Raw genomic sequence first — 24,301 nt, 5'->3', positions numbered from 1 at the left:
TGCCCTTTGTAAATGGGGCCTCTCTAATAAAACATAGATAGAGTCAGACCAAACCATTGCCATGAGTTTAGAAGTAAATGGACTCAGAACCAAGGAACAGCCAGTTTTCCTCAGAACTGTGCAGTGCTTTCAGAAGGGAGGGGGCCTTCCTACTTCCTCCACCCGCCCCCTCCATCCCCTATTCCCTGTAATACAAAGCATTTACAAAGACAAGTGGAAATGTGGATTCGCTGCCTGTTGTAAACTTTAAATGGCCTTGGCTCACTTCTAGTGTGTCCTAGAATATTCTAGATAGTCTAGAAGATGTTCCAGCCAATCCCTCTCAGTAGCTGCAAGTTTTTTTTTTGGCTAAGGACTATTTTTAACCTCTTAATACATATCCAGCTCTTCTTTCAGGTTCTATGGCTAAACTTTCCTCTCCCCCATATCCCATAATCAGTATTTCTCTCCTTCTATATTATGTTGTCTCTAAAAAAAATGAGAGTCAGGCTAAAATTACTCTGGTATCCTTCATCCATTCTATTGGATATCTGAAGACCATTAGATTTCTTATAGGCTAGAGACCCCCTTCTAAAGTTTAGGGTAGGGAAGGTTAACAGACTTGAGAAGCACCCCATGTTCCTCTTTCTTGATCCTTTTTCTCTTAAACTTCATAAAAACTTACATGGAAACTCATAAGACAAAGCCCTTCCAACGTGTCAGAGAGCTAGGATGTTTTCTTTCCTATTACTTTGAAAATGTACACCCACCCTTACCCTAGAAGATCCTTAAGAATAATTCTAATCATGGTCTCAGGCTCAGGGATTGAGAAAGTATTTTTGGTTAGGTGGGCTCTTCTGTAATATCAGATTACTCCAAAAGGAAGGTGTTTTCTCCATCATCTCTGAGATCAGCCCATCGTTAAATATTTTCAGAACTTTACAGTGGAAGAGAGTGAGCCTCAGCAGAGTCAGGAAATTCAAAAAGGATCTCAAAAAATGTGACCCAGTACTGTTTTTTTAAGGACAGCCATTCAGACAGAAATCTAAATGCTCTGGTAAACTGATGCTGCATATATGTCACACTGAAAGGAAGACAGGCAGAATTCAATTGCTATTCACCAAAATCCCCTAATGAGATAAATGTAAAAGGGGTCTATTCAAGTAGGGAAAGGCAGGAGACATTTTTTTTAGAAAAAGATCAAACACCTTTCTATAACTTAAAAATCCCTCATGACCTTGTCACTCTCTACCTTGATCTCCCTATCTGCCAACACTCTCCCATATACATCACACACAGGATTCTAGTGGTTCTGTTCTCTCAGGACTCTGAATCTTTGCAGATTCTGTTCCTCTTCTTTGGGCAGCTCCCACTTCCAGCTAACTGCCAGTCATTCAAGGACCAAGGAGCACATTCACAGGGAAACCTTCCTGACCTTCTTTTCTTTTCAGGCCTGGCCTTTGTACATGCATCCCTAGTGCTCTCTAGTAATTTGAAGAGTATTGAGTGTGTTTTCTCACCAAACTTAAAATCTTGATGGTAGGAAGCATTCATTTTTTTCTTTCCAGCCATAACCCACAACTAAGCACCTAAGAGAGCTGAAATAATATTTATTGAGGAAAAATAGTGTAACTATTTAACAGATGAAAGAATGAATGTTTAAGTAAATAGCTGAATCCAAAGGACAAAATAATGGAAGATGTTTTTACGGCAAGTTGGGCTGCAATGCAGAGAAGTGGGATCAGGAAACTAGTACTGGATTTAATTATACATAAGGAGTTTGCAGGAAGACAACCTAGTTCCTGGCAGAGCTGGGGCATTAAACAGCGCTTCAGTCAAAAAATGACATGGCAGAAACTGGAGTCCTCAGTAACCAGAGAAGGGGAGTAAAAAGAAGTTGATCATAAAGTTAGAAGTGGTCAAGTTGTTGTCACCCTACAGAACAGGACAAGGAGTCATTTATTGTGAATCCAATAATAAGCAGTCATAGCAGGAACTCAATAAATGGAGAATTAGGCTACCAAGTTTGGAGTGAGACCAAGAGCAAGACTGACTTGATGCTGTACTGGTAAATTATGCACGGTGGGCTCCCTATGTGACCCTCACCTTTCTAAGATTAAAAGGAGGGCTGCCCTCTAGACCCTGAAGTGGAACTGCAGTCAGAAACGTGCACCAACCATGCTCAACCTCCTAGGACTGAGGGATTTAAAAGGACAGAGAGTCAAGAGGGCATTAACCCTTTTATCATTGTTTATTTTATAAATATCTGCCATACCCATTCCTACTAGCCCAGAATACTATTAGTGCTTTTATTTCTTTTCTAGTGGATATTCATCATCATAATCCCATTTTGGAAACGGTTCTTCCTCTACCTCACAGAGCCTTGCTTCCACCAGAATGAAGGTGAACATGTGACCCAGACTGGGCAATCAGATTACATCATCCCTCTAGGCAAAGTGGTTATTCAAAGATGGACACCAAATCCAGGTAAGGCTGATCAGAGTTTCCCTACTAGATTTTGCTGAAATTCCTAGCAGAAAGAATAATGTAAGCCTAGATCAGTCAGTGGCCAGCCACCTTTGCCTCTTCATGGAAAGAGTCTTCTTAAACATGAAGCTAACACAGAGAAAACCCGAGTTGAGACAGACCAATTCTCATTGGCGTCAATTGTACCACAGCATCCAGTTGTGCCTCAATCTTGGATTACTATATTTACTTACATAATAAAATACTTTATTTTTGCTTAAAATAAGCTGTTTTGAGTTCTTGTTACCTGCTACCAGAAAACAAAAACAAAAACACTTATTGAACTTTCTCCAATAAAATAACATGCAAAACATCTAGCAGAGTGTCTGGCCCAGAATAGCCCTCATATTAGTTCCCTTTCCCCCATTCACAAAATTCTCATGCCCACTTTTCTTCCTTCAGCTTAGGGTATCCTTTTATCAACAATATATCTGTGTTCAGAACTCTCTTGTACATGAAAAACAGAAATATTTTTAGAAAAGAATTCTCAGCTCTCTCAAGGAATTTGTATTTTCTTAGATGATGAAGATCTCCATACTCAGAGTTTATCCCAGGCATCTAGATTTCATGAGGAAAAGATAAGAAACTGATTATTCTCCTGGAACAAAATGTTCCTTCAACATTTTTATCAATACTAGGCACACATTTTCCTTTAACCTTTCAAATGTTTCAGGTATTTGTTTCACCGAAATAGGGATAATTTTCTTGTTCAGATTATTTTGGGGGTTGCTGTCTGAAGCAGATGAGTTAAGATAAGAACTCTAAAATGTAATCACATCTTCAGGATCCAAGGTTTAGTAACAACTAATAGACTCAGATGGAAAAGATTTTTATTAATGTATTCCATAGTCTAGTCTTCATTTTTAAGATAAGTTTACTATATACAAGTAAATATATAGCCACTAGAAAAGCTGGATTTGTTTATATTGCTAAGTAAAATATAAGACTATAAATAGAATAAGCTGAATCACAATACTAACCCAATATTTGGGAAGTCACTACCACATGGTCTTTTACTTCTTAAAATATGACCCTTTTATAAATAAGGATAATATTTCTTCTGACAGGAAATTCTCTTATAAAGAAAAAAAATCAGAGCAAAATTAGAGCAAGACAAAGAACTCTGGTAAGTGCCACAGAAAGAAAAAGAAATCTACAAACAGTTTTAAAATAATAATACAAGAGAATTATAATACTAGATACATAATACCAGGAATGTCACATGATCCTTTACAAATAAACCATACAATAATAATGTAGTAGTAGTGTTAGCTAACACATATTATTAATATATGTCAGGCACTGTTTTGAGAACTTTACATAAATAAATTCATTTTATCCTCACAATAGCTGTATGGGATAGGTACTTTTGTTATTCTCATTCACAGATGAGGAAACTAAGGTACAGAGAAGTTAAATAACTTTCCCAAAGTCACACAGCTAATTGGTGTCAGAGCTAGTGTTTGAAACTAGAGTAAGAATGTAAACTGAAACTTTAGGAAGGGAGAAATTTCCATAGGTCTGAGTAGTTTAAGAGACATAATGGAGGGAAAGAACACGAGACAGTCCTCAAAGGATAAACAGGATATGGCAAGAAGGCATTAGAAAATGCCATGGGGAAGGAAAAGTGCATTGCATGCTTAGAGAACAGTGATTTGACCAGGTTGCCTGGAGCAACAGCATCACAAGATCACAAGCAATGGGAGGGCAGGGACCAACCATTCCTTACCAGTCCATGGCACATGGTAGACGCCTACTAAATATTTTTGAATGAATGAATGAATAATACTAGATGCAGGGAAGTAATTGGCATGAAGGCAAAAGGTTAAATTAGGGTCAGATTTTAGAATCTCTTTGAAGGAAGTCTAGCCTAGCAGTTACATTCATAGTCTCTGGAGTCAGGTAGATCAGCTTCAAATCCCAGCTCTACCACTTATGCGCTGTGTTATCTTCAGACTATTACTCAAACTCTCTGAGCTTCTCTTTCCTTTTCTATAAAAGGGGGACAATGGTATCTACCATATAGGATTATTGTGAGAAATAAATAGAACAATGTACATACATAGCCCTTAGTATCTGGTAAATAATGAATAAATGGTAGCTACTTTTGATTGGCAGGCTAAGTAGTTTACCTATCAACTATTGGTAAAATGAGTCATTGAGCCACTGAAGGGGTATAAATGATGAAGCAGGCACTCAGAAGAGATTAATCTGAAGAGGCAGAATGAAGTGGAGGGGGGGACACACGGGAACAGACTGCTTAATGTGTTATTACAAGAGTCCAATGAAATAAGTGTCTGAATCTAGTCAGTGGCAGCAGAAATAGAAAGAAAAAGTGGAACAAAACTCATGGTTAAAACAATTTTATGTAATTTCCCCTGCTGTGTATTGAACTAACATTCTAGTTTATTAAGTTAGGACTTCCATGAGAAATATATGTTAAAAACTCATTGTAACCATTTATATTAAGTGCTAAATTGACAGCAAAATAAAAAAAGATAGGTAAAAATCAACAAATAAGGAGAAATCCTACACAAATATTAATATCTAATGTGCCAACCCATCTTTTCCATTTGTAGACTCAACTATTTCAGTCGAATTACACTACTTGTACCCGATCCTTCACCTTTTGATAGCATACAAAATTGTGGCAGTTGTTTATCTTCTAATGGTGTATGTATTATTTTAGAAGGTTTTATGGATTTTTGTGAAAAATTACTAGTTTGGGAGCTGAAGAAAAATTTTTGAAGCCTGACACCGTGGGTTAAATCTGGGCCAGTGGGTTAAATCTGTGCCAGAGTACATTATAATTACAGTGCAGTTAGTTTTAGGTTACCTACGGTAGCAGTGTCGTCATAATAAGCTCTGTCAAATGTTCAAAAATAATTTTTGTAAATTACTCATTTAATTGTTTTCATCTTGCATATAGAGACATTCTTTAATTAGGCATGAGTCAACTAACTGTTTCACAGGCTAATTTGCTGATATGAGTAGAGTTTATACAAGAAGCAGAGTGCAACCCTGGAAGATGCTTTTTATAAACCTTCCAGCCTTGCAGGAATGCTATTGAGTGTTGCCTTCTTCAGCATGAACGCCATTTCTACATGTGGGGAACTACTCTTGTCAAAGTCAAACAGAATAATATATGGGAGGGTGCCATTTCTAACTAAGAACCTACAAAAATATAAGCCACTTTTTGTAGATTTTATTGTCAAATACCAAAGGTACATTAGCATTGCTGACCTGATCAGAGAGAACTTACTTTTTCAGAAGCATCCAGAGATATAGACTAAGAATTGGGTTAAGAATTCCTATTTGCCCAAAAATAAGCTTGCCTCTATGTTTATGTAATTACAATGTTCATGTCTATGATAGCCCCTTTGTACAGGTGAGCAATCCACCACAAAAAGCAGCCCCACTTGGCCCTCCTTACCCTTTCTTGTTCCAAAGCAGCAGGCCCTTTTCTTGAACCTATTCTTTTATGTTTCCTTACCTTCAATTTCCCAGAACTGGACAAAACTCACCAGTTTCATTTTTTCTAGTTTGAGTTTAAGAATTGCAAAGAAGACTAAATGGATCATTCCCATCATAATTTTCTTTCCTGTGTAAACCTGATTTTATTCTTCTGTGCATTGACCGGTAAGACTGATGTCCAATTTCCTCAAGAAATTTTTCAATCACCTTCCTTTTTGTTCATCTCTATCATTGTATTAAGATTCACTGAAGAACAAAATAAGACAAAACAGTAATCTCTTAGGTACAAGAAAAAATTTGCCAATCTAATAAAGATCTAATTAGATTGACAACCACGGCTTGGGTATAAATTCTAATATTCTATGAATAGAAACTTATCTCATGGCCTCATCCAAAGCCTTCATGTTGCACCAAATATTAAAGCAATTTACTTTCCTACTGTTAAGAAAAAATGCCATCACAAAAAAATAAAAAAGAAAGGAAAGAAATGTACTTCATAGTTACCAAATAGGAAATAAAGGGGGGAAAGTGTATATGTTTTGGAATAAACTGCCCTTACCAAGTTTCCCAGAAATAAGTATACTCGAGCCCTGACAAACCCAAGCACAAATGAAGTGTCTGGACCAGGACATTTGAGTTGCCTGACTGGACAAGATGGTGGGGTCTTCCTTTCAGGTAGCTTCTCTAGCATGGGATTTCTTCATTTGAAGAGACACTGGGCCCACAGTGGGTCCACATGTGTGGAACAGGAAGGCTGCATTTGAAAATACAGCCATTGTGGATGACACAGCAACTATGAGGCAGGAGGCCAGGACAGTGAACATCATGAAGCTTCAATGTAAACACTTCAAATGGTCTTCAAAGATTATTGCTTAAAAAAAAATCACAAAACTATGTACCATCTATACTTTTAAGTTAACATTTAAAGTTGTTAATATTTTAAGTTAACATTTAAACATCGTTATATGTTTAATAGTTGCTACAGGTGTAATTCATGGCGTATATTAAAATGCATAAGACTTAAATATTTGTTTTTTCAAAACCTTAGAACTGAAGATTTAGCTCATTTGATTTAGAGAAAATATCTGTCATATTAACCTGATAGGTAATGTCGGTCCTCGTTGTCAAATCCATCAGCCAAATCAGATTTATTTTTCATCCTAAAGGGCCAGGTTTCATTTTCATTTTAAATAAATGTATTACCACACATGCCTATGACAACCAGGTCACTTCTGAATTCCTATCTAAGATAGAGAGTGAGAGAGAGAAGCCACAGGGACTCGCCATGAGTTTACTGCATGAATGACATAAGGTGCCACTGCCTCACCACCTGTTTCTTACTGAAAACGTCTTTGCCTTGCTCTAACTACTTATTCCCTATGGAGTTATGGATTCTCAACTGTCCCTTTGTTTGGCATCCAGAAATTTACCCAACTTAGGGTCATTCACCACAGTAAGAATCAGCATGGGGAAGAGGTTTGCCTTCCTTTCATAAAATGAGAGAAGTGTAATGTGACCATACAATGCAGTTTTATCCAAAATAACCCCAGTTCACACTTGCTGCCTCACCATAATTATTAAAATAGTTCCCTCATTCACTCTCAAAAGTGTTCCAATTTGAATGATAATTACATGGTAACCCAAGAAAGGGCAATCGTGGAGGGTAGGATTGTAGAAACCCAACAAACCTCAGGCCCACCGGTATTAGGGGAAAGTATACATAAATGTTAAGAGTCTGGGACGTCTTCATGCTCCCCCAGTGTGTGTGAACCCCCATGTGAAGACAGCTACCTTGGAACACTGTTTTACCTGACCAGAACTTTCGCTCTGAAATTTTTCTACACCAGACCTAAAATCATAAACAAAGTACAACTGTAACCCAAGCCAATGCCAAGGCCCATTATTTACTGAGAATCATTTGGAAGTCAGTCTGTTGTTATCCATGAGATGAAATAACACCCAAAGTCTTTTGCCAGAACCCAAGGATGACAGAGTCATTCAAGACCCAAATACCTCCTACTCAATAATGCTATCCATAATGACTAAGTAGGCACTCCCTGCACATTTGTTTTTAAACTGTTTCTAGGCAGAGTCCACTGCCAAAATCCACATGGATCCACCTCCCCAGAGATCAAGGCTCCTCACAGGCACACACTGCAGGAGCATAAGTCTTCTGTGTATAGAGAGAACATTCAGCATCTGTAAGCACTGGTGTCAAAATGGAGGCAGGCAGAAAAGAAACACTGAGGAGGAGTCCATACCAATGTTAGCGCATCTTGGTTTGGAGTTTCTTCATCTTTGCCACAGAGAAAATGGGCCCCCTAGATGAGATGATGATACTAGAAAAGCAACTTCCTATCCAGAATGGTCTTCCATGACCCTACAAGCCATCACAACTTACACATACATTGCCACAGGCCATACGCTCACCCCAGCACATCCATTCTGCCCGTGACCAGAGAGTGATCTGCAAGTCAGGACACACACCTCCACCCGACACACAAAAACACAAGCACACACTGTTATAGAGGAGGGTGCTGTGGTATTGTCAAAAAACACTATCAAGCTGGAATCCCAGAGAAGCAGAAATGTGCTCTGGCCGTGCCCCTGGCTGGCTGGGTGTCTTTGGGAGACTGAGTTAGCCTCTCGGACTATCAGTTCCCCCATCAGTGGCAGAGGTGTAGTCATGCCCATTTTGGAGGGTGTTGTGTGGTGTCCATGAAGTGGTTTGTAGGCAAGTACTCTGCAGTCTGAGCAAGACGGCATAATTCCAAAGAGTTTTCTTAATCATGCACGTGACTCCTTCTGGCTCCATCAGAGCATGCCTCCTGCCTTTGATGAGTGGTGGACAGTCGCTGGTTGGTTAGTGACCTCTTTGTTCGCTGAAATATGTTTTGGAAAAGCTCTAAGTCAAATAGGATGGACTTAAGAACGTTATGCAATGGACTAATTTGCAAAAGCCACCATGAAGCTCTTCACTGAATGTACAGATTTAAGGACCCTGTTAGAAGTTCCTGGGATACCCCTGACCTATTACTTTTGACTTGAGTTATGGGCTTTGGTACTGGAGACATTTTGTGGGAGATACTCTGCTAGAACAATGTCTTACTATAAGGAAATTCTGCATCATAATAAATATAATACCTCAGAGCAGATACAAAAATCCCCAGGCCCTATCTTAGAACTTCTGATTCTATAAACATAAAAAGGAGAGTAGTAATCTGTATTTACAGTGTATTTACAGACACTGTTATTCCTAACATCAGGCAAATTGGACAAATATTGCCCTAGGGAATGGCAAATTAAAATAGTCACACTGAAACGTGTACTTTAGGTGGGTGACTAAAATTGGTTAATGTAAAATAGCAGAACATGAAAGAGACAGTCAAGTTACCAACTGGTCCTCAATGAAAGGTCTGAGGTCATCTATCATAGTTAACTAGAAATGAGATAGAGAAGCATCAGGAATGGCTGTCCAGTTAAAGCTTCTTCTAACAGCAACTGCATGGATCACTCTGGTGTGGTATTGAATAAAAAAAACAAAACTTCAAACAAATATTCATCATAACCATATTTCATGAGCTCCAAATGTTGATTGAGAAGAGGAGGTAACATATACTAAGCCAACAGGTACAGCTGTCCAAGTTATACACTGCACAATTTAAGGGTTGCCATTCACTTTGATAATGGTAGAATGAAATCCCTCATACAATCCCTAGAGTTATATGGTGCAAAATCTGTACAAGCCTAGTTAGTAACCCTGCATGAAGTGGGGGAGTACCATGAAACCCACACATTTCTAGAACCTGAAGACAAAAGTGTCACGCTTATTTTACACTGACTAATTTTTATGTAGAATATTTAAAATATTTTTTAATTTGTAAATTTGCTTTCAAACTGATACTTCAAAGCTACGGGATATCAATAGTAGAAGGAAATAAAATTGAAAAAATTCTTGAACAATGTACCTGCTTTACTTGAAGAGTGAACTAAAAGGAAATTTAGAATCTGAAATACCTAGTTGAAGACAGCATTAGTTGGAGAAAGGTGTCTAGATGTTGACCAGGTAGGAAAGCTACAGGTGTAAGAATCGTTGGTGGTGTCTGGCACATAGTGGGGGCTCCATCCGTTCATTCAAGTGTTTATGTTCTCAATAAACTGGTTTTTGAGCATATATTTTGTGTTCCTGGCTTTCCTCTCTGATGCACTGCAGCTCCTCATCCTTGGCCAGAAGCATGCACAGAATACCTTCAGCCTTTACTCGAACCCTTAAGCCTCCCTTCCTACTCTCAGCTTTATGGACAGCCTTCCTATCTATTCCAGTTTCAAAGGCAGGACCCCAAATAAAGCATTATGGAACCACTTGAAGCCTAAAAGAAATAAAGATAAACTCCAAAGAAGGAATCCTAGTTACATTATAAAACTGCAACAACCACACAGGCGTAGCCATCAGAAGCAGAAGCCTATGAAATTTTAGTAGGTTGATTCTTCACAGCTATTTGCAAGACTATATTGTAGTATTATAGCACATTTTCCCATCTGCTCTTAGCATCACAGTGTGAAAGCCTACATAACCACAAGGCAGAGCCCCTAGATATAATCAAAGCTAAATTTGAGCTCAAAGAAAAAAAGGCCACAGTAACTGATTTTACATTAGAAAGAAGTCTTAAATGAAAATTGTCTGCTGATAATTCTTGGCAGACTCTGATTTTGTGCATGCATTTATACAATTATACAGCCTCTGATTATTAATGAAAGAATTTGTTTTACATGAAAATATCATTATGCCTTCCTGTTAGTTTAAAATGGTGATTCTATTTAGGGTTGAACAAATATTTCAAAATATCATATTTCAAAATGCCTTTAATCTAACTCTACATAGTTTATTAATTGAACTACTAAAGACTTGATTCTATGTCATTGTTTTCAATATCTACATTAGGAAGTCTATGGCATTTTGAAATCAGAAAATGACAGTCTGTCATCAGTGTTTAGAACACAACTACTATAGAGAGAGCTGTGAAGCCTGGGATATATTTAAGATCAGGGCTGGGAGCAATGAAAAGAAGATTGGGAATGACCAAGAAACAGAAGACAGAATCCCTGACAAATATATGTGAAATCTAGCTATAGACCCAGACCACCAAGTCATGAAGCAGCACATCTGCAGTACAGTCATAACTACTAGTATTCATTAATGTCATACAGAAGAGAGGTGTGGCTCTAAGGTGTCAACAGCAACAACAGGGAGCAGCAGGCACTGTTTACACGTGGTAACTGACAATCTTAACTTGCAATGTATAGTTGAGGAAACAAAAGCTCAGAAAGCCAAGTATCAATATGCAAATGGCTGTTAAAATTTTAACCAACTCTGCCTGACTTCACTGCTTATGCTCTGTCCACTAGACAATACTACCTACCCTAAAGATGAGTGAACTGTAACCAGGTATTAAAGGAATTAATGCACAGGCAGAGCCAACAGAAGGCAGAAGAACAGACAAATTGGTTTATGTGATACAGAAGTTTGGGGGAGGTAGGCTGCGGCAGCTGATTGGCAGGGGTTGTTACTGTAATCAAGCAGAGGGCACTGGGTAACAGTTACAGCTGCCCTGCTTATCACAGACAGTCTTCACACACTCTCTCAATGTCTATTCACAGCCCTGCTGGGCATGATATCCACAGCCTTGGCTGTCCACTTGGAATCACCTGGAAAGGAAAACTTTTTAAAACTATAAATGCCTGAGCAAAACACCCAAGAATTCTCAATAAATCCATCTGGGGTGAATCCCAGGTATTGATGTGATTTTTAAAAATTGTTCAGGTGATTCTGATACACATCCAAGGTTGAGACACACTGACCTCAGCATAACGTTTTTTAAACTATGGTTCAAAACACTGGTGTTCAAAAGAAGGGACAGGATAGCTTTCAACCCAATTTTTTTTTTTTTTCCTATTTTCAAAGGGAAGCAATGCGTTAATGAGTAAAACATTACTAAGTCAATCTCTCATGAGTTTTCTTCACCCTTTGGTTGCTGCTACCACTTGTTTATAATATAATCTCATACGAGATTATGTGTGATTGAGCTCCAAAGATACGTTTAATAATTCTAAGTTTGTCTTATTGTTATTATGCTGTGCCACAAAGAACTCTCCAGTGTTCAGGTCCTCAGCCACCTGAATAAGTTTGGGAGCCAGCACTGCAGCACCTTGCAGGTGGGAGGAGGCTGTGAGGAGGCTAAATTGTGGAAATGGTGGGGGGGATGGTCTGTACACAAAAGACAAAGGAGAAGGATACAAAACTGAACTAGTATGCCTTACAACTCTCAGGAAATCACTATGAATATCAGAAGTTCAGAGTGCCATTTGGTTGCTCACCTCTCAAAAGAGATTTTTCCACAAAATGCCTAAATGGCACCACTCAATTCATCAAGAGTTGTCAGGTCTTTCATAAGGGAATTCTCATAATGAGGTGAATGAAAAAGAGAATAGAATTGTGTGATTTTATGGCTTGATGGCTAAAGATTGATGCAAAGACCCACACTTAAAAGGATATATTTTGCTTCTGCTCATACTACCTTTACATCAATTCTAGGAAACTCAGTTTCTGTAAGCATAATGCCAAAGCAATAATTTTATCTGTAGATTCTGATGGTATGTCTGACTGATTAGAAGCTTCATTCTCAATGCTAAAAATAATGTAGATGGGAAAGAGCACTAAAAGTAGTAACAGCCACAAAGGCTAAGGATAGAAATAAAGAGAGAAACCACAGAGTTACTCATTTCTTGCTAAAATATTACACATTTTTCTTTTTGCCTTTAGAACATCAGCCTGCTTTTGTGGTTCTGTGTGCTTCATATCATTGACTTAATAAATATAGAAATTATTGGCCCAATGACTGACAGGGAACTGACATCTCTTTTTTTTCTTTCCTCTGAAGCTTGATAAATGTCACATGCAATGCTTTGACCATGTTCTACTCACTTATCTTTCAAGAAAGATATTTCTCAGTATTCTGTGCTCTACATTAATAAGAAAGATCTCATAAATGAAGGAGTTTCTGCCAATTAAAGGACTGTTTTCTAGCTTCCACTTACCAGAGATCTCTATGATCTTTTTAACCATATGCTTCATACAGTATCTTTTGAGAAAAAGTAAGATGATATTTCCCATCACTTCTCTATTGTGCTGTTTAGCATTTACCATTTTATACAAGTCCCTACCTCAACTTGAACAAAAATTAAACTTGCAATTTTAATATACCTCCATGAGGCAAGGCTAATTGGTATTTAAAATCGGTATTAGAAAGCAATTTTTAAAGAAGTTTAATCATCAGAAAAATGTAAATCAAAACCACAATGAGCTATCACCCCACACCTGTCAGAATGGCTATCATCAAAAAGTCTACAAATAATAAATGTTGGCAAGGATGTGGAGAAAAGGGAACCCTAGTACACTGTTGGTGGGAATGTAAATTGGTGCAGCCACTATGGAAAACAGAATGGAGATTCCTCAAAAACTAAAAACAGAACTACCATATGATTCAACAATTCTACTCCTGGGTATATATCCAAAGAAAACGAAAACAGTAACTTGAAAAGATACATGCACCCCAATGTTCATAGAAGCATTATTTACAATACCCAAGACATGGAAGCAACCTAACTGTCCATCAACAGATGAATGGATAAAAAAGATGTGGTATATAAATACAGTGGAATATTACTCAGCCATAAAAAAAATGAAATTCTGCCTTTGCAACAACATGGATGAACCTAGAGAGTTAGTGAAATAAGTCAAACAAGGAAAGGCAAATAATGTATGTTATCACTTATATGCGGAATTAAAAAAATAAAATGAATGAATATAGCAAAACTGAAATAGACTTACAGATATAGAGAGCAAACTAGTGGTCACCAGTGTGGAGAGGGAAGAGGGAGTGGCAAGACAGGGGTACAGGATTAAAAGGTACAAACTACTATACATAAAATAAATAAGCTACAAGGATATATTACACAGCACAGGGAATATTGACAATATATTATAATAACTTTAAATGGAGTATAATCTATAAAAATATTGAATCACTATGTTGTATACCTGAAACTAATATAATATTGTACATCAACTATACTTCAATAAAAAAATAAAATGAAATACAGTTTTTTAAATAAAGTTTAATATGCTTCTCATTGGTACATAAGGTTTCCTTTAACCACACACTCAGCTTTTCTTAGCTTGTAGTGAAATGCTCTTCCAGGAAGTTGGTCCTAAACTTTCAGTGCGGTTTAAATCAGTTGACCTCAAGCTGCCTCTCACTCTCAGCCAAGTTTCTCTTCAATGAGCAGTTAAAAGTCTAAGCGTTTCCCCTAGGTTACATACTTAAAATGTAAAACCTTATTTACCTTTCCCCTGTTTGTGAATTCTGTTTTTTACTTATTTCCTTTCTAGGTATTGAAGAAAAAATGGCCATGAAGGAAATAATTAAAGAGAACCCAACCAACCCCCTCAATATCACCAGCTTTCCTGAAAAGGATACATAATATTGTTAGCAGCCACATCCACTGTCTCTTCGACTTTCCAAAAATCTCAAACTATCTTTTATAATAGCTGTACTTCTGTGACATCCTTTCCCATTTGCAAAAGCTGCAACTCGACACCCTTCAACATAATTTCCAGAGTTTTTGCTTAAAGGCTTATATGCATGTTAAACAGCATTGTTACAGGCTTTTTATCAAAGCCCCAAATGGTTTCACTGCTACTTCTATACTATTTACAGACAGGAAGAAAGTGAGAAAATCAATATATCCAAAGCCACAGACTAAAGTCAAACTAAACCCAGAAAAAAAAATCACCTAAAATATACCTTTTTCCAAGGTCAGTTGTCAAGAGGATTAACAATAATGATGTTATACAATCGTTTCTTGAACACACAGTATCTATAAGCTCTAGGGTTATCTGTTCTGGCATACTTTCCAGAACCTCCCCAGGCCAAGTTTAGAACTCTGCCTACCTTCTCTCCTAACATGTGTGTGCCAAATGGTATTTATCATATCATACTGTTACTGTGGGGTTACTAATAGTTGTGAGCTACTTGATGTTAGGAACCCTAAAATCATAACAATTTGCTTTCTCTGTCCTCCCGGAACACTATTAAATACTGTTTCCTTTGCAAATCACTCACTTCTCTACATACATATGACTTGATTCATACAGTTTATTTTAACCATAAATACACATATTTTTAGTCTCAAATCAGCAGAATTTAATAGCTTATGACTCTCCTCCTAGCTATTATTTATCTTAGTTTATTGTTTTCAGTAGCATACCAAGATGACATGTGATATGTTTACTTGTGAGTGTCAATATACTTAACCATTCTTTTGCCTTGTGCACAGCCAAAATTTTAGTTGAAAAACACCAACATAGGTACAAATGATTGAATTTTATATTATTAGATTTTATCACTGACTTATTTACATATAAATATTTCTTTGCTATAAATTATCAGCTCTAGGTCAAGATCTTCCCCACAATCTGGAAACCATTTAGACCTCTTAGCTCAACTTTAAAAGCACAATGTTTTGAATTGCCTTTGTTAATGATGACAATAATGACAATGATCAACAATAATATTGAAGAACTGATGACCTCTTATTTTCAAAACTCAGGAAATGTCCTAAACATTTTCCTCCAGAGCTATTATACCTACATTCATCATTTAGGATTATTAGACCAGTCATACTACATATCAGTTCTGCATTAACCTGGGTGCACTGGATAAACGAAACTCCTAGACAGTGGAATCTTAGCCATCCAGGTTAATTTCTTCCACATGAAACTCTCTGTAAAATACCAAGTAAAAAAAATCTACTGCATGAAGGTGAGGAGTGGGAGGAAGGTGTATTTCATCTCCTTTCAAAGTATCTGAAGCACAAAGTGATGACTCCTGAAACACCTAAAGCAATGATTCTCAAAGTTTACCTGGAGATGCCTGTTGAAAGGGCATCCTAGGGCCTTACCTCCAGCAATTATTATTTTGCTCCCACTTTGATAAACACTGATAGAGACAAGCTGCAAAATGAGATTGGAGCAGGAGGGGATCTACGTAAGTTACAAACTAAATCAGCCACCTTAAAAAAAAGTGTCCATCGACAGATGAATGGATAAAGATGTGGCACATATATACAATGGAATATTACTCAGCCATAAAAAGAAATGAAATTGAGTTATTTGTAGTGAGGTGGATGGACCTAGAGTCTGTCATACAGAGTAAAGTAAGTCAAAAAGAGAAAAACAAATACTGTATGCTAACACATATATATGGAATCTAAAAAAATGGTTCTGAACAACCTAGGGGCAGGACAGGAATAAAGGCACAGATGTAGAGAATGGACTTGAGGACACGGGGAAGGGAAGGGTAAGGTGGGACAAAGTGAGAGAGTGGCATGGACATACATACACTACCAATTGTAAAATAAATAGCTAGTGGGAAGCAGCCACATAGCACAGGGACATCAGCTCAGTGCTTTGTGACCACCTAGAGGGCTGGGATAGGGAGGGTGGGAGGGAGACGCAAGAGGGAGGAGATATGGGGATATATGTATATGTACAGCTGATTCACTTTGTTATAAAGCAGAAACTAACACACCATTGTAAAGCAATTATACTCCAATAAAGATGTTAAAAATAAATAAATAAAATAAACAATGTCCCAACTGGGAAGCTGCCTGAGAATCAAAAAAAAAAAGTGAAAGGATGGTTCAATCCCACAATCAGTTTTAACTTTCCTATTTGGTATAAATTCTATAAAAGGTAAGGTCATGACAGACAAATGACGAGAAATGAAAATCTGGTCTGGATAAAACAATAGCCATAGTTTGGCAGGTTATGCAACACCACCCAACAGGGCTTGCTGTAAATCAATAATCTCAAAGGGATTTTCTCTTCAAATGCCACCAGATCAAATGGCACTCAGAAAATAGCTTGCCTGTGAAATTTTAGCCTCTCTGCAACAATGCTGATTTCCACATATGCCAAACTGTCAATTTAAAACTGGCAAGGTCTCCCAAAGTTTACAGAAAAGGTTTTATTAATGAATTTTAGCACACATCAACTGCATCCAAAGAAACTAACGGAAATGGAATTGACCTACAAAGAATACAGGAATGAGAAAATAATTTGGACATCTTCCCGCAAAATTCCCAACTCAAATCTATACATAATCCAGGGTTCTACACAATTCATATCCTTTTAAGTATGCAAGTCAGGAACTTTTCTCCAGTTCTTTGGAAACTTATTAAAAGAAAAAGATATCCTTGGCGTATGTTTTATTTTCCGTGTACTGAAACAAAACTACATTGTTATTTTAGCAACTGTGATTGAAAGAACAACCTAAAACAGTTCCTATTCTATTCACTTCCTGAATCACTTCCAAATATCTGTTCTTTGGATAGCTATATATCTGAACATTTTGCTTTCAAGGAGATGCTTAGGAACTTTGAGGTAAAGAAGCAGCACACCCAGACATTCGTGTCTACAAGGAGTGAATATGCTATGAAAACAATTGTGTGCTAGTGCTCAGGTTGCACAGATTCCTAGCTTTCCACACCTACTCTAGGCTACTGTCAACAACCCATTCTCTCAAAACTACAATGAGATACCACCTAACCCTGGTCAGAATGGCCATCATCAAAAAGTCTACAAATAACAAATGCTGGAGAGGGTGTGGAGAAAAGGGAACCCTCCTACACTGTTGGTGGGAATGTAAATTGGTACAACTGCTATGGAGAACAGTATGGAGGTTCCTCAGAAAACTAAGAATAGAGTTGCATATGATTCAGCAATCCTACTCCTGGGCATATATCCAGACAAAACTATAATTCAAAAAGATACATGCACCCCTATGATCACAGCATCTCTATTCACAATAGCCAAGACATGGAAACAACCTAAACGTCCATCAACAGATCAATGGATAAAGAAGATGTGGTAATATATATATATATAGATATATATATATAGATAGATAGATAGATAGATAGATAGATATAATGGAATACTACTCAGCCATAGAAAAGAATGAAATAACGCCATTTGCAACACTATGGATGGACCTAGAGATTATCATACTAAGTGAAGTAAGTCAGAAAGAGAAGGACAAATACCGTATGATATCTCTTATATGTGGAATCTAAAATATGACACAAACAAACTTATCTATGAAACAGAAACAGACTCAAAGACATAGAGAACAGACTTGTGGTTGCCCAGGGGGAGGGGAAGTGGAGGAAGACTGGACTGGGAGTCTGGGGTTAGCGGATCCAAGCTATTGTATAGAGAATGGGCAAACAACAAGGTCCTACTGTATAGCACAGAGAACTATAGTCAATACCCTGTAATAAACCTAATGGAAAAGAATATAAAAAAGAATGTATATATATGTATAACCTAATCACTTTGCTGTATAGCGGAAATTAACACAATACTGTCAATCAACTATACATTAATAAAATAATTTTTTTTTAAAAACTCATCCTCCTAATGCTTTAAAAAAAAATGAGGGCAACTACTCCCATTAGGCTCAAATAGTTACAGTATTTTGCCGAAGATGCTCAAGCTATTTGTTATGTTTATGTGATTTTAACTTCACATAGAAATCTAAATTGAGAACAAAGCCTCAATGGTAGTGACCATGGCCTAAACATTCGAAATGGGTTTACACTATTTCTTTTGTTTTAGAAATTATGGAATCTCTAGTAGGAAAAATTTCATGGCAAACTGCTTCATTGATTTACCTAAAAATGAAACTTAAGGTTGCAATGCAGAGGCCTGTTATAAATTGTCTGAGGTTTACGAGTGTGCATAGTTTAAAGATATCATTTAATAACTTACTTAAGTTTTCATGTCCTACCTGTGTGCAAATTTTCCCCATCATCTGATCCAGGACAAACATCACATCTCCTATTCCGCACTCAACACAATTTTCTATATTCAGGGTGGCTGATTTAACATGAAGTCAATTTCCTAAACAGAGTTTTGTTCCTTAAACATCTAATGCCCCTGATTACGATGCATTCCTTTTTCCTCTAAATTGTAAGAGAGAGAGTTTAAGGATGATTTTACTTTTCTAAGACTACTTAAATCCAAAGAGAAAAGCCAAATTTATTGCAAAACCAAAGAGAAGTAAAGCCCTAGGTTTTTTATTGTGTTTTCACAATTAAAATACCGTGGAGATAAATCTTGAGAGTCCCCAGTGACAACAAGCCGAAATGGCATTAGATATGGCATACCACCTTAATATGCAAAGATATTTCCTTAGTTGTCAGTTGTAAGAAGTAGTTATTAACCTAAGAGCACCAAGATAAAACTAGTCAGCTTGTAAGCCTAATGTGTGTGTGTGAGATCTTTACCCAAATCCAAGTTACTTTCAAAAATATCCTCCCCCCAAATTTGCTTTTGTTTGCAGATTCTAAGAGCCATTTAAAATATTATTAAATTCTAATTTATAGGGGTATGTATCAAATAAAAAATATAATAACTATCAGAAATTAGCACAAAAATAAATTCTCTGATTTGATATTTTTAAATATCCCAACAACTTGTGTATTTATACAAAAAAAGTGTCAAATCTACTTGTTTCATTAGTTTTTATGTAATGGTTTGCTCTATTACATATACATTTCACATTTAACTTAATATTCTCGGAAGACAAAGCTTTTGTATTGTCTTTGACCTTTTAAAGTATGCACATATACAAACCCATGCAGAAATTTTTATACACTAAGACAAAATATTGGGTATGTCATATAAAATACTCTTAAGAGTCATAATTACTCACATTATGACCTGTCATATACTTTTTTAAAAAATATGTAATGGGTGAGATCACCAATGACAGGTAGAGAAAAGGGCTACACAGAAAAGCCTTTAAGACTAAAAATTATTTTAAATTACTGGGACAGGCACAATAATGTAGAGAATGCCTTCAGCTCATCTTCCAATGATTTAAAAACTGCTGATGCCTCAAAGAAATATTCAGAACAATATTGTGCTTGGAGGGGGTTTTATTTTATTTTTCATTTTGTACTGCATCCATCTGGAACAAATCTCCCTGGGTGTGTTACATCTTGAAAACACAATTAAAAACATTAATCAGATCTGGCCCACCAGATCACATAACCTTGGTTGCCCAGCACTCTCTGACATTCTCTAACTAGAGCAAGGGGGAAAATTGCTGAGATTTTAAGAGTTGTTTCAGGTGTGGTTTTTGGTATGGCTATTCCAGGAAGGAAGAAAATCTGGGTGACTAAGCAATCCTTGTCTCTTTACCACAATACCTAACCAACCTGTGTGTGATAAACTAAAAGGTGACTGTCACTGAGACTTCAATTCAAAAGGAAAATAGAACTATCGACATCTTCTCATTAGATACCTTCACTAAGTAAGAAAAAGCAAATAAAAGGAGAGGCAAGAAAGACCCCAATTATATTGTTGGCACACAAATGAATACAAAACTTATTTTAGTTGTTTTTCTCTTCTTAGTTAAGGATAATTTTCATTTTTTTGATTATTATCAATAAATATTATATACAGATTATTTTTAAGTCAAACAAAAATCACTCATAATCCCATGATCTCAGCATCCAGAGGATAGCCAGATTATCTTCCTTCTGGTATTTTTAAAATATATCTGTTATCTAACAGAATTGCACTCAATTTCAATAAAAAGAATTCAGCCAGGTGTTTGCCGACAGACAAGGAGGCAAGGAGACTTTCCCTTGACCTCACTCTTGGTCACCTGGGCTCTGGTCACATTCCTTTCTCAGTTTTGCTGCTGGGACATAAACTGATTCGCACAGCTCCCATCCCAATTTCCAGGGTCTAGTCACACTTGCATCATGGCTCTGCTGGCCTTGGTATTTCTCCTACCTACACGGCCTGGGTTTCTGATGCTCTAAAGATAAGGCCACCACTAGGACATGCAAGGTCTTTGTATGAAACACAAACACACACACACACACAACTACACAATTTCAAAAAGGCACTGTTCCTTTTTGAGACAGCCTCCATCTGCCCTGTTCATTTGGGGCACAAACTGCACTGCCCAGCTCAGGTAGCCCTGGCCGAAGAGATAGAGTAACACCATCAACTCCATAAGTACTGCTCCTGGGCTTCTCCCAGTCTCTCAGCCTGCCTGCAAAGCTTTACTGAGTGATGCAGGCCACCACCAACATTGTTAATGTTCCATCTTCTTTCTCCACAGTTGTTTATGTGGTCTACCACCTCTGACAGTTTTAGAAAGACAAATACTAATATTTGGGAGAGGCAAGGACAGAGTACTTTGGCTTCCTCAAAAGCAGCACCCAGTAAAGAGATGGAAACCCAGTTCCCTGTTTGGTATAGACAGTGAGGTTGTAAATTAAGAATCAAACACAAGAAAAAGTATAAAGTGGATTTCTTCCTACTTTCGGGTCACACTGAACCTTGTGTTACAGATATTTTCTAGCCCAGTGAAATGTCTCCAAGATCTTAGCAATAGGTTGACTGTCAGTAGTGGTCTTTGGAAGTATAATGAATTCATCTTTTAAAATGCCTTCCTAAGAATTTTAGTGTAAGGTAGGAAACTGTTGCATCAGGGACTGCTAGCCAAATGTTAATTTAAGCTAGTAGCTAATAATTAATATTTAAAAATCCATCATCCCCTGCTGATTTTATAACCCACCTAAAACCACAGACCTCAGCTGACACTACTATTGCTATATTAGAGGTAGTAGTATCAGAAGTACCTTGAGAATTTTAATAAAGACAAATACCCCTCTTGCTTGCAAATATACAAGTGGGAGGAAAAGTGTTCTAAATGATTTGTAAAGGAGACTCTTTACAAGGTGCTCCCTTGATGTATTAATGGCATATTAAGTCTTTTAAATGAATCTTTGTAGAACTCAATCAATATATTAGCTATAATAATAGGTGTTTCCAATGCTTATCACTAAAATTAAAATGAAGGTGTTGAAATCACTCAAAGAGCCTCTTTTATCCATTTCCATATGAAACATTCCATTTTGAGAAGTGAAAACTCATTTGTAGAATAGGGAAGAGCCAGTGTTTTCAATACTGCATTGTACCAAGAAAATCCTGCTGTATCCACTTACTATAAAATGAACCTTTAAATGTCAACAAATGAATATTTTAAAGAATTATGGCTTATCCACTTAACAGACTATCATGTATTAACCTAAAAATAGCCAAGAGTGCTTAAAAATAATTAATGTTTTATGGGAAAAATCAAAATATAGTTTCTACACATTATGACTCCACTTTTTAAATTATACATGCTTTATAATAATAAATACATCATAATATTTAATAGTTCTCTCTGCCTATTGAGACTGACTGGTTTTTATAATTGTTTTTGTACTTCTCTACATCTTCTAATTTAACTACAATGAACATGTACCATGTTTAAAGATTTTTTCAAAAAGTAACATGTATTTTACTTTGAATTAAAAGACATCTTGATGAAGTTTCCAGCTCCAAAGTACCTTGTGAAACACATACCCCAGTCAATGTCTAATGAAATTAATTAGAGGCTTTATTTTACAAATTGGATGGCTTTACTTTATAAATGTAAATTAAAAGACAAAAACTTAAACATATACCATTGGGTACTGAAATAAGAAAAATGGTAGCATTTTACATAGAAGGCCAAAGATGGACAATCACAGTTTCTTTCCAAAAGTCAAATCATATTCCAATTACCAAATTAAAATGTTTCTGAATTACTCCTCAAATTTGAGGAGAAACAAAATGGCTTTTTGATGCATAGCTCTAAACTGTTTTTAAAGCTTCATTTCCAGAAATTCTATACACATAGTTTAAAAACTAGAGTTTCTCTTGCAATTAGATGTGTACACGTATTCACTTGCCTTCTGTTGGAGAACCAACCAACGCTATAGCTCAGCACTTTTATACCTGAATGAGGACCTCATTTGTAATTCCCCTCATAAGCTGCTTGGTATGAATATGAAATGAAAAACCTACCTTTGGGGGATCCTGTCCTCAAACCTACCTTTTATGGAGCTAACATCTTAGAGGCTAAGAAAATGAAAATCAGGTCAACGGAAGAAAAAAATACATCAAGGAGGTTAGGACTTATTGGAGGAAGACATCAATATCCATGGTCAACTGTGATTTAGAATTATGATGATGACAGTCAGGAGTGTTTGATGTTTAACCTTTATACATTATTTAATTCAAGAGCTTCTTCCACACTCACTTTCTCCTTCCCCCTCCTCAGCAAGCCCCTTAAAGTTGTCAAAGGAAGATTCAAACTTGACCAAAATGACGAATTATTAAATAGTTCTCAATTAAATTTGTGGATTAAAATGATTTCAGGTGGAAATTAATTTTTAGATATATTATTTTAACCAGAAAAAAAAGTTAACTGAAAGCAACTAATTAGTTTAGAGAATAGAAAAAAAAAAACTCGGATTAATCAAGATAGATTTTTTTCATGCTTACAAACATCATCAACAACAACCGAAATGTACCATAGAACACATTTGCCTTGTTAGTTCTATCCCTTTAGCATATTTAAAAATTTTCTGATGCAAAATAGAGAAGTGAGAGGGATCAAGAAGTCATTTAAAGCATGTCAAATTAAAGAAAAATAACTTTAAAGTACAAACCATTTACAAACCAGCCATTTCCCAATTCTGGTCAAAATAAAATTAAAACTGCAACTTAAAAACTATAATGTTTATGATTTTTGTGTTCAGAAAATTGGAATATTCAAATACTATCACTTACTTTTTCTACTGCAATCTACAGTAAGTAATTTTACATTCTTTTACAAATAAATAGAAATTTTAAGAAAATTAACAACTGCTAAGTTACTGATAGAAATAATAATTAACCATTTTTTTGCCCCAATCACTGGAATCTAAGCTATTTAAAATATTGCAACGTACACTGAAAAGAATATGCCAGTTATTTTCCCTACGCAATGTCTTTATATTTTAAGATATAACTTCAAATTTGGAAACTGAGATTAATCTTCATCTCACACCAAGTACTGAAATTACTGAATGCTTTGTAACATATCTTTGTTTCTCGCTACGAAATTGACAATTAATAGGCAATCAATCATATCACCTTACCATTCTATTAAATAAATATTTTCAACTATGTCCTTGACTCCTACCACCTGAAACAGAAATACAACCTCAGGGCTCACTGCACTAACACATTCTCCACAGGATCATCAATGAGGACACTTAATGAGCTTTATAAAGAACTTTTCACAATTCAGACGAGTTTAAT

At 36.5% G+C, this 24,301-nt stretch overlaps 1 protein-coding gene across 1 annotated transcript in view; it reads right to left on the bottom strand.

Moving 5' to 3' along the window:
• Positions 1–24,301, bottom strand: part of TRPM3 (transient receptor potential cation channel subfamily M member 3) — a 926,458-nt gene that overhangs the window by 888,032 nt on the left and 14,125 nt on the right. The gene's annotated exons all lie outside the window — the stretch shown is intronic.

The sequence above is a fragment of the Balaenoptera physalus genome, assembly GCF_965194825.1.
Source record: "Balaenoptera physalus genome assembly, chromosome: 7".
NCBI classification, from domain to species: Eukaryota; Metazoa; Chordata; class Mammalia; order Artiodactyla; family Balaenopteridae; genus Balaenoptera; species Balaenoptera physalus.
This window is presented reverse-complemented; position numbering and strand designations above follow the sequence as displayed.